Source organism: Triticum aestivum, chromosome 1B (genome assembly GCF_018294505.1).
Source record: "Triticum aestivum cultivar Chinese Spring chromosome 1B, IWGSC CS RefSeq v2.1, whole genome shotgun sequence".
NCBI classification, from domain to species: Eukaryota; Viridiplantae; Streptophyta; class Magnoliopsida; order Poales; family Poaceae; genus Triticum; species Triticum aestivum.
Genome location: NC_057795.1, coordinates 569,216,712 through 569,227,138, shown reverse-complemented (window position 1 = coordinate 569,227,138; position 10,427 = coordinate 569,216,712). Strand labels below are relative to the sequence as shown.

The window sequence follows — 10,427 nt, the reverse complement described above, 5'->3', positions numbered from 1 at the left end:
GCCAGCATTCAAACAGAGTTTGATATACACCCCGAGGGTGGAATTGTGCGAATTTAACCAAAGTGCTCAGAGTAGCAAGCAGAAAACAGATAAAATCCTAAGGCGCAGCAGAGGACTCCGGCTGGGCGGTGCCGGTTGGCGCGGCAGAAAGCTCCGGCTAGCCGGCGCCGGATGGCGTGGCCAAGGGCTCCGACTGAATGTTGGAGTCAGGCGCGCCACCTGGCGCGGCACGGGGCTCCGTCTGAGCAGAGGGATCGCCGGCAGCAGGCGGAGCGTTGGAGTGCTGGAGGACGGAGTCGGTAGCATCCGTCGGAGGAACGGGCGGCGGGTCCACCCCCACTTGAACGCCTCCAGTAGTGGGCGGCACCTCGTTGCGTGGCTCGTTGCTTGAGGCCCGGTCAGGTTGGGGCTGATCGTCTGCCCCGAGCTCTGGCATGTGGACGTCGCTCTCGTCTTCCTCCTCCTCCTCCTCCTCCTCCTCCTCCTCCTCCTATTCCTCCTCCCCGTCCTCCCCCTCGTCGCTGGAGTCGATGACTTCAGCAGAGTCCTCGCTGTCTTCTGGGTTTAGCCCAAGCCATTCATGCGGAGCTTCACCGCCTTCCTTGACCACCTCCGGGACGAAAACACTGGTATCGGTGAAGTCGGCGATCGCCGCTGCCTGCTGACAAGCTCAGCTTCTACCGCCGCCAGCTCCTCCAGTCGGAACATGGCTAACTGGGCTAGATCTAGCCCAGGGTACCACGCCTTGGCGAATTCTAAGGCCCAGCGCGCTCCTGCCCGGGCTGCTGAGCCCTTCCAGGCCTCCAGGCGGCCGGACACCACCTCCAGCCAGTCGGCAGTCCGACTTGGGGTGCGTGGGGCCGGCAAGCCTGGCCAGAGGGCGGAGACCGCCTGGGCTCCGATGCGCTGCAGGCGGCGCAACAAGCGGTGAGCAGGCCGAAGCCGGGCCTGAATGCTGAGGACCTGTTCACCAAGGGTTTGGGGGGCATCAGCGGCGATCTGCGCACCCTCTGCCCTTCGCTCCTCGCGCTGGGCCTCGATCATCTGGGTAGCGGCTACAGAATGGCCCGGGAAGAAGTCTGTCCGGGCAGAAGAAGAAAAAGGCCAAGGCTATAAGCAAGGGCTGATAACTCAAAGCAAGAAACTAAGAGAATAGGGCTTACCATCGACCAAGTCTTCAATGCTGCTGAAGCAGGTCGTCACCTGGGCCTCCTTGTCGGCCCAGGCAGAGTGCTCGAGCTCAAACTCGGCAAGGAGGCTGTTCTCCGCCGTCTCCGCCTTCAGCTGGGCCGCATTGAGGTTTTCCGCCTGTTCGGCACGTTGGGCGGCCAGGTGGTCCCGCGCCTCTGCCAGCTTGCTGCACTCCGCCTCCTTGCCATGCAGGGCGGTCTTGGCTTCGCCCAGCTGCTGCTACAGGTCGGCATTGCCCTCTGAAGAAAGAAAGAAAAGAAGAAGGCATCAGTCAAGCGGACAAGATAAAGGAAAGAAATAACCGAGGAGATTCGGCCCGACTGATCAGCAGTCGGCCCGAACCTCGGGGACTACAGCCCGAGGGCGCGCCAGCGCGCCCCCGCGGAAAAGAAGTAGCCAACAAGGAAAAAAAGAACAACTGAGGAGATTCGGCCCGACTGCTCAGCAGTCGGCCCGAACCTCGGGGACTACAGCCCGCGGGTGCGCCAGCGCGCCCCCGCAAAGAAAGAAGAAAGAGACTTTACGCCGGCTTTCGGCGAGATGGGCCGTCTGCGCCTCCAGCTCCCGTACCTTGGAGTTATAGGCGGTCGCGCGGAGGTTATGATAATCCTGGAGAAGAAACAATAAAACGAAAATCAGCAATCGGCGACTACAAGTTAAAGTTCCGACCCGCCTGCTCAGCAGCCGGCCCGAAACTTGGGGACTACACCCAGTGGGTGCGCTTGCGCGCCCCCACGAAGAAGCAAAGAAGAACATTCGGAGACAAAACCAAAAGACGGCTTACTCAGATGGCGGTGCGCGACTCCAAGTAGGCCTCGTTGCAACGCTTGAGTGCCACTGCCTCCGCCTGGAGCTTTGCCTGGACGTCAAGGGACGCCTCGTTCAGGGTGCCAGCTCCGCCCCCGCGTACCCAGCCCACGGGCGTGGCACTAGTCGCCTCGGTGTCAAGGGCCGACGAGCTCGAGGCACCGATCTCCTGCGGCCGCGTCACCGAGGCCGCCTTCTCCAAATAGCGGCGCGTGGGAATGCGGACCGCGGGAACCAGGACCATTGCCACCGCAGTTCCGACCAGTGGCACCGGCGGCGCCACTAGCTGTTCGTCCCGCGGCTCGCTGGCTGGCGGAGGCGGCGGAGGCGGCGGCGGGGGCGGCGACACGAAGACGTCTAGCATGGCTATGTCACCGCCCCCCCTGCTCTCGGATCGGGTAGTCGCCGCCGGCTCCTCCGGTTGTCGCCTCGAAATCAGGCGGAGGTGGCACAGTGTTCAGGGGGGCCACAAGTAGTAGCTCTTGGCAGTGGGCGGCCTCCGCGAGCCGTTCCTTCTCCGCGGCCTGAGCTTCTGCCTGCGCCAGCGCCCTCGCGGCAGACGCGGCAGACAGGTCCGCCTGCTCCTTGGCCAGGTGGTCGGCCTCCGCCTCATCGCGCGCCTCCCGCGCGTTCCGCTCTGTCACCTCCCGGAGGTCGGCGGCCGGGTCGATGCGCCGGCTGGTCGAGGAGGTCGCTGCCGACCTGAGGACCGAGCCGGCACCCGACTTCTCAAGGGTCAGCGGGGCCCTGAAATAAGAAGACAAGTCAGAGGATTTTCACGACAGATTGATGAAAAAACAAGGAGTAAGGAAATGATGCTTACGCCGACACCATAACTGGCACCTTCGGCTGCCTTTGATAATGGGTCGCCCTGGCCGCGGTCTCTTTCCGCCTGGTCGCCGCGGCCGGATTCTTGGGTTTCTTTGGGGCATTGCCGAACAGGGTCGAGCCCTGTTTCCGCTTGCGCTTGCCGCCTGGCGCGGCCAGCCCAGAAGAGGGGCCGGCGCCGGTGGTGGCGGAGCTCCGGGCAGGGCGCGGCTCGTCTTCGTCTTCGTCATCGTCGGGCCAGGCCTCCACGCCGCTGCCTCCCTCGAAGCCGCCTGCTCCGCCACCGCCGTCCGCTCTGCCACCACCGCATGTCGCGTCGTCGACCAGGGCGGCCGCCCCCAAGTCGGGGTCGTCCAAGTCACTCTCTGCCCTGTCCGCCTGGAGGTTATCACCTGGCCCCAGGAGGGCGGCCGTTGCCTCGGACATATAAATCTGCAACCAAGAAGGAATCAAGCCTTGAAGAGCGGCATCATAAAGAGAAACAAAGCAGAAGAAAGCAGTTCAAAGGATAAAAAGAAGAAACTTACAGCAGGAGGCGGGTTGTGGCGACAGTACGGCCGCTTCCCATACCACCACTCCTTCTCCGACATCTTGAGGTTGGAGATTTCGTTTACCATCCGCGAGACTTCAGCAGGCGGCATTCCCTTCGTGCACAGCCGGCAGGGGTCACGGTGTCCGCCCATCCGGAAGATCGGATGAGGGCGGCTCTGGAGCGGGAGGACCCGGCGCTCCACAAAGGCAACAAGAAGGTCGGAGGCCACGAGGCCCTCCGACTCTTGGAGCACGCGGAGTCAGCCAATGGCGGCCGCCGCGTACGCCGACACCGGCTTTGGCTTGTACGTCCAGGAGACGCGAGCTCCGGTGGGGGGGGCCCGGCCTCGTAGGCCGGCAGGTTGAGGAAGTCGGCAGCAGGGTCCACGTTCTCGACGTAGAAATAGGATTGCTGCCACATCTTCACCGACTGCGTCAGCTTGATGACGGGGAAGGCGTTCTGTTTCGCCGGCCGGCGCACGGCGACGAAGCCCCTGCACTCGGCCGCCGTCTCCTTGGCGGAGGTGCCGAGCTTTCCATAGAAGAATTCTCCCCACAGCTCGATTGTGGGGAGGATGCCGAGGTAGCCCTCGCACGCCGTGACGAAGGCGGAGAGCAAGGTCACGGCGTTGGGCGTGAGGTGATGGGGCTGAAGGTTGTAAAAGTTGAGGAAGGCACGGAAGAAGTTGCTCGCAGGGAGGCCAAAGCCCCACAGGAAATGCGAGCGGAAGACGACCCGCTCGCCTTCCTGCGGCGCCGGCGAGATCTCCATCTTCGGTGGCACCCGAGCCTTGACGAAGGCCACGCTGGGCATACGGCGCGTGTCGCGGAGGAAAGCGATGTGATCCTCAATCACGGTCGATCCATCCCAATCGCCCATGGCTTCGGCTGGCGGCGCGGAGAGGAGAGACGCGTCGGCGTCGAGCAACGGTGGCGGCGCTACGGCAGCAGCAGCAGCGGAGGCTGAGAGGAGAAGAAGAAGAGTGGGAGGGGGCGCAGGAACTTTGCCGCACCTCTCCCCCTCCCTACTTATAGCGCGCGGGATATGTAGCCAAGGGGGCGGGACGTGGGGTCGTGGGATTAACTGCGCCCGCGTCCCCATGACCCCCCGTCTCCCGCGCGCATTCACCCCGTCGTGAACAGTCGCGGGGATGGCAACCGCCCCCTCCGGCGTAGTAAATCCGCCCAGTTGCCGAGGCATGGTAGTGGCGGGCCCGGCCCGGAGTCATGTCCCATCCAGAGGGTGAGATGGCAGGCTTGTCAGGCTGACGTGCGCCGTGTGGCACGTCCGCGGCGGGCGGCTGCTTGGGGAAGCTTAACAGGCACGCCACCTGTTTCCCGCCTTGAGTTCAAAATCGACCACATAGCTCCGCCTGGAAGAGGCCGGCTTGAGCGGCCGACTAGCCACCAGACGGTCGACTTTTTCCCAGAGCACGGGGAGGGGAGAAGCCGCTGAGACCTCGCGGCCCCTCAACCACGACGCGTCACCGGCTTCGGGGACTACTGTCGGAGTAATGGGCCACGGGGAGGCTCACCCGAGACCCAAGATTTACCAAGACTTTGGGCCAGCTCCGCCTAACTGGGCCCAAGCCGAAACTCAGCCACATGATCCCGTTCCTGGAGCTCTCCAAGCGCCTCGCGGCCAGGGGCCACACCGTGGCCTTCGTGTCCACGCCCCGGAATCTCGCCAGGCTCCCGCCCGTGCCGGCCGGTCATTCCGCCCGCCTCCGGTTCATGCCGCTACCGCTACCGGCCGTGGAGGGGCTGCCGGAGGGCGCCGAGGCCACGTCTGACCTGCCGCCCGACAAGGTCGGACTCCTCAAGAAGGCCATGGACGGCCTCGCCGACCCACTCGCGGCATTCCTCGTCGCCGGAAAAAGGCCCGACTGGATCGTCCATGACTTCTGCTACCACTGGGTCCCGCCCATCGCCGACCAGCTCAAGGTGGCATCCGCCACGTTCCTCATCTTCCAGGCCGCCTTCTTGGTCTTCGTGGGGCCGCGGTGGGCAAACGCCTCACACCCGCGCACGGAGTCGGAGCACTTCGCCGAGCCACCCAGGTGGATTCCCTTCCAGTCCACCACCTTCTTCCTCCGGCACGAGGCCTAGTGGGTCACCGACACCTTCCGTGCCAATGCATCTGGCGTGTCGGACATGGACCGCTGGTGGCAGGTCTTGGAGCGCAGCCGCCTCACCATACACCGGAGCTGTGAGGAATTGGAGCCCCGGATGTTCGGCCTCCTGTCCGATCTCTTTCGGAAGCCCGCCGTCCCCGCCGGGATCCTTCTATCGGGGGCGCCCGACGACCGTGACGAAGGACACCGGCAGAGCAGCTCAGGCGACGTCGCCCGCCCACAGGTCCTGCGATGGCTCGACGACCAGCCTTCCAAGTCCGTCATCTATGTTGCGCTGGGAAGCGAGGCGCCGCTGACGCCAGAGAACGCCCATGAACTCGCGCTCGGCCTGGAGCTCGCCGGCGTGCGCTTCCTCTGGGCGCTACGCAAGCCGGCGGGCACCACCAACGGCGACGAGCTTCTCTTGCCGGCCGGGTTCGAGGAGCGGACGCGGGACCGCGGGGTGGTTTGCACGGGGTGGGTGCCGCAGGTGGAGGCGCTGGCGCACTGCGCCACGGGCGCGTTCTTGACGCACTGTGGCTGGGGCTCCACCATCGAGAGCCTCTCCTTCGGGATCCCGCTGGTGATGCTCCCGTTCGTTGTCGACCAGCCCTTGATCGCACGGGCGATGGCAGAGAGAGGGATCGGCGTGGAGGTAGCGAGAGACGTGAAGGACGGTTCGTTTGACGGGGACGGCGTCGCGGTGCCGCTGCGGCGCATCATGGTGGAGGAGCAGGGGAAGGTGTTGGCGACCAACACCAAGAAGCTATAGGAGGTTCTAGTGGACTAGGGACGCGAGGAGCATTACATCGACGAGCTCGAGGATTATCTCAGACGCTACAAATAACACGTCGAATATAGTTATCATGCATGTGGACTTGTGTGTTGTGTACCAAGAAATTTATTTGATCGCCGTTTGTTTTTTGTTGCATCGATGAATATATGCAAGCTTAGTGTATGATGTTTGCATCATTGATACGGTTTACTTCACTAGCGTAATAATGCAACCACCAAATAAAGCCACCTCTTATTTCTATCACAATTTTTGAAGTCACAGGACTCCATTTAGGATAACATCGACAGAATGCATAAATTTTTCATTCTATCTTTACAAGTTTGAGTGATAAAATATGCGGCTCAACACTCCAAGATGAAATGCGTCGAATTGACAACATAGAGTGTGTTTGATATCATGTATGGACCAAGGCTAGTTATTCTACTCTCGTACATGATGAGTGTAGACATGCTGAGTCCATGCATTTGTTGTTGTTTGGCAGCGGTGTATGCGCTGAGACATGCTGAGCTGGAACTTTGTTTAGCAGCTTGCATGTATTTAGACATGCTGAACAATTTCAATTTCCAAATAATTTTTTTGAATGTTGAACAAAATTGAAAAACATGAACAAGAATTTAAACATATTTTGAAATTCTAAATTTTTATTGAAAATTTATACAAATTTGCAATTTTACATATTTTTGAAACATTTAAAAAAATTCAAGAATTCTATTATTTTTGAAATTTTAAACATGTCTTGAAAGTTTGATTTTTTATGAAAATATTAAAAAAAATCGATTTTTTAAATTTAAACAAAGTTTGAAATTCCAAACAAATTTTCAAATTCTATTTTTTGAAAATTTATTTCTTTTTTAATATTCTGAACATTTTTTAAAATAAAAATACTAAATTTCGAATATTTTTGGAAAATTTAAACAAAATTTTAAATTTTGAACATTTTTTGAAAATTTAAACAATTTTGAAATTCTGAACATTTAAGATTTTTTTAATTCTGAACGATTTCAAAATTTAAACATTTTAAAATTATGAATATTTTTTGAAACTTTAATTTTTTTGAAATTATGAATATTTTTTGAAAATTTAAACATATCTGGACGTGGTCTGATGGGTGGGGACGAGGGTCCAGGCCAGCAGGGCTACCTCCATGCACCCTCTCTAGGGTGCACGAGATGGACATGGCTGAAGGCCCTTTTTTGCATCAGATGGGCCTAGCCCATGTGAGACCATGCACCCTGCCAAACAAATAAAAGTGGATCGGATTGAGAACTTTTGCCCTCATGCACCCTACCAAACACACCCATAGTGTCACGGTGTGCTATGTTCTTGCTAGTTCTACTGCTCTTCCGAGGATTCTTTTTCATACTTGTCTCCGAGTTAAATTTGTAATACAACTTGTTCCCTTCTAGATCATGCTACGTGACCGCCGATGCCAATCACCGTGCTTGCCATTGTTACTCCCATCCTAAACTTTGGCATTCTCCCCTAGAAACTGAGCATGTTGCATGTAGAAGCTAGTAGGTATGTATAGAAGTTCAACGAGGGGCGGGTTCTTTGGGAACTCGGCCGCCGACACCAGTGGCAACCGCCGGGGCACACCACAAGCAGGCGCAGCCTGTGGTGATGCAAGCTCGTGCTCCACCTCCCCATGTTGCTACCGGACCGGCTCATATGCGCGCTGGACCAACAAATTTGGCTCCGTCGCAGCAAGTGCGCGATGAGGGCCCTGGTGCACAAGCACAAGTCCAACGTGCTGCTAATGGACCTCCTCGGGGTCAATGGGGTGACGATGGCTACAATGCCTATGGCGAGGGGCATCATCGAGGCTCGTCGTCCTTGGGCGGCGGCCGTGGCTACGCATGGCAGAGCGATGGAACGGCTAAGCGACCGTTTCTCGGCCCCCGTGGGGGCTTCGTCCAGGGGGCAGCTGGCCCTGATCATCAGTGTAGAGGTTGTTACCGAGGTCGCCATGGGGGTCGCGGTGGGAGGCATAACCACCGTCAGCACCCTCTGCCGATCGTTGCAGAGCCCACGGCATCCACGGAGTTGACCACTTCTGGGCAGGCGCGGGAACTGTCCGGAGAGGCCATGGAGGTGGTGACTGAGCCGGTGTCTTGTGTGTCAGGCATCGCGGACATGGCAGATGGTGAGAGACTGTCTAAGTGGGCTCGGAAAAAGAAGATGTTGTGTTATCGCTGTGGTGAGCGGGGTCACTTCATTGCTGAATGTGTGACTGAGTTATGTGACACTTGCCTCAAGCCAGCACACGACACTGGTGAATGCCCGATATTGCGAGATCAGATGCCAACCATCAATATTTTTGGAGTTTTCTGTGCTGAGCTGATGTTCTTTGAGTCCCCGCGTGCGAGGGAGGTCCAAGAGGAGGCCCAGAGTACGACTACGGGGGTGGTCAAAGTCACGAAGGGTGATGTTTCGGAGGCTCAGATTTGACAGTGGCTTAGGGAGTTGGCCCCAGGTGATTTTCAGTGGGAGCTGATTCGTCTTGAGGACAACACCTATCAGGTTGACTTCCAACCACTGAGGATTTGGAGCGTCTCCTCAGCTTTGGGCTTTGCAAAGTTCCTGGCACAGAGTGGATTCTTGTATTCCATGAGTGGAAGAAGGTCGAGCCACAGGGTAAGCCTCTCACTCAGGTCTAGTTGCGATTCTCGGGAGCTCCGTCTAAGTTGATTCGGGATGCTCGGGTCGCTGCTAGCTTTGGAATTCTAGTTGGCAGAACTGAGAAAGTGGATATGGCCTTTACACGCACTAACGGGGTGGCCAGGGTACTAGTGAGTGTGCTGGATATTGAGTTCATTCCTGATGTGGTTAAGTGGACTCATAAGGGCCTCGTGTATACCCTTGATATTGAGTTTGAGGATTCTGAGTTCTTTGCTGAGGCTCTGACAGTGATGGACGTGGACAGACATGATAAGAACGATGGTTCGGGTAACTCGGAGGAGCGAGGGGGGATGCTGGGCATGAGTTTCCCAATGGCCCGGTTTGAGGCGCGCAGACGTCCGGGAATGGAGTTGCACCCACTACGTGTGTGCCGATGAGTACTGTCGGAGTAATGGGCCACGGGTAGGCTCACCCGAGGCCCAAGATTTACCAAGACTTTGGGCCAGCTCCGCCTAGCTGGGCCCCAAGCCGAAAGTCCGCCCTCTGGGGGCGGCTGGCTCAACGGCCGGCTGCCAGAGGGCGGGTAACCCAAGACTAAGGCACTTCGGTTGGCCGGCTCCTGGAGGCCGCCCTCCTAAGAGGGCGGCAACGGCCAGGCGGCCACCTCACGACTACAGGGCGACCGAGCTCCCATCGTGAGTACAAGTCAAAGCATGGCTATAGTAAGGAACGACGCCTCGCACATTCGGGACAGGCGTGGCTACAGTGCTCCGTATAGACGGAGATTCCCGCAGGATGGAGCACTGTGCCATATCTACCCTCACGTGGCTCCGGGCAGGCGGAGTCCTGTTCCCCATGATGGCCTGTCGGTACAGCCCGCCGGAGGCGGGCCCTATCTAGCAGCGACCCCAAGGAAGACGGCGGAAGCTCGACCAAGCGGATTCAAGAGGAGCCGGCCTCCAGCAGGCGGCTGTCCCTTATCCCGAGACATGCATACCATTAAGCTGATGAGACCAGGTGTGGCTACAGTGATCTCCCGCCAGGCGGCGGGACTGTAGCCACGCAAAGGTGACCAAGCTCTCGTCACCAACGACACGGCTACAGTAAGCAGCCACCAACCAGTCGGCGGGGCCCGCCAGGCGGCGGGCCCCAGCGGTTGGCGGAGAAGCCGGAGGCTGGAGACGCTGACAGCCGGGCCCAGCAGCCGGCCAAATTATCATTGTACCCCTGGGGGTAGGCCTATATAAACCCCCCAGGCCACCCATGCAAAGGGTTCGGCCCCATTAGAACTAGCCACCCATTAGAGCAGGAAGAGGGCTAAGCCTAGCCTCCTACTGCCTTTAGCATACAACTCGAGGAGCACCATTGTATCACTTGTGCCATAGTGATCATGCGGAGACCCCGCAGAGCAGGACTAGGGGTGTTATCTCCTAGGAGAGCCCCGAACCTGGGTAAACTACGCCGGCGTTCGTGTCTACGCCTTATCCCGCTTCCAGGCACCGACGATGTTCTACTCGCTCCCACCATGATAAGCCATCCAT

The 10,427-nt window shown here is 58.5% G+C and overlaps 1 pseudogene; it reads left to right on the top strand.

Moving 5' to 3' along the window:
- Positions 1 to 5,076: 5,076 nt before the first annotated feature.
- On the top strand, positions 5,077 to 6,318 carry LOC123095674 (putative UDP-rhamnose:rhamnosyltransferase 1; annotated as a pseudogene).
- Positions 6,319 to 10,427: the final 4,109 nt, after the last annotated feature.